A 1,349-nucleotide genomic window follows, 5' to 3' on the forward strand; every position below is an offset into this window, starting at 1 on the left:
ACCTACTCTCCATACTGCATGTCTGTAAGTACCGCTACCTACTCTCCATCCTGCATGTCTGTAAGTACCGCTACCTACTCTCCATCCTGCGTATCTGTAAGTACCGCTACCTACTCTCCATCCTTGACTTACAGTCGAGTATTTACGACGTGCTAACAGACAACCAAAAATGTCGGCATGCAGCAGCTCATAAACAAGTGTGTCTGCGTGATTTAACAGCGCGCTCATCCCCCATACTTCACTGTGTAATGAAGACGACGTTGTGATATTAAGTAGATGACAGCTCGCCTTGGCGGCAGCAAGATTCTAATAAAGCTTTGTATATAAGACTTCAGACTTTCGACTTCAGAGTTGATGTCATATGTCAGGCATTCTGCAGTAACCATTTAGTAATAAGGTCCGCCGCTGAATATAAAGACTCCTTGACAGCAGCAACATTCTAAGAAAGATCTAATACTGCATATAAGACTATGTTGATGTCATATGTCAGGCATTCTGCAGTAACCATCTATTAATAAGGTCCCCGCTGTATATAACGACTTCGTAGAAGTAGAAGTCGTTCACCCGACCAGTAGCCAAACTTCGATGCGATCTTGTTCTTCTAGTAATTGCTAACCACGGGTAACACGCATAAACACGAGTTATGGACAGCCATGCATGATTGAAAGCACACGCACAGGGGGAAGTATCAAGTTACTCCTGCATATTCCTACCCATCCTACTCTGCTTATCAGTTGCAAGGAGGGCGGAAGTCATGATATATGTTAGTGGTACATCACTGGAACATCACTGGAACAACACTGGTACATAACTGGAACATCACTGGAACATCACTGGAACATTACTGGAGCATCACTGGAACATTACTGGAACATCACTGGAACATCACTGGAACATCACTGGAACATCACTGAAACATCACTGGATATTCACTGGAACAACACTGTAACAACACTGGAACATCACTGGTACATCACTGAAACATCACTGGATATTCACTGGAACAACACTGGAACAACACTGGAACATCACTGGTACATCACTGAAACATCACTGGATATTCACTGGAACATCACTGGAACATCCCTGGAACATTACTGGAACATCACTGGAACATCACTGGAACATTACTGGAGCATCACTGGAACATCCCTGGAACATCACTGGAACATCACTGGAACATCCACCGGAACAGCACTGGATTACACGAGCTTCGAAAAGGAAATCTTGACACGCACTCACGAATACACACGCTCACGTACACACATGCGCATACACGCACACACATGCGCATACACGCACACATATGCGCATACACGTACACACATGCGCATACACGCACACATATA

Source organism: Priapulus caudatus, unplaced genomic scaffold (genome assembly GCF_000485595.1).
Source record: "Priapulus caudatus unplaced genomic scaffold, Priapulus_caudatus-5.0.1 Scaffold419, whole genome shotgun sequence".
Taxonomy (NCBI): domain Eukaryota; kingdom Metazoa; phylum Priapulida; class Priapulimorpha; order Priapulimorphida; family Priapulidae; genus Priapulus; species Priapulus caudatus.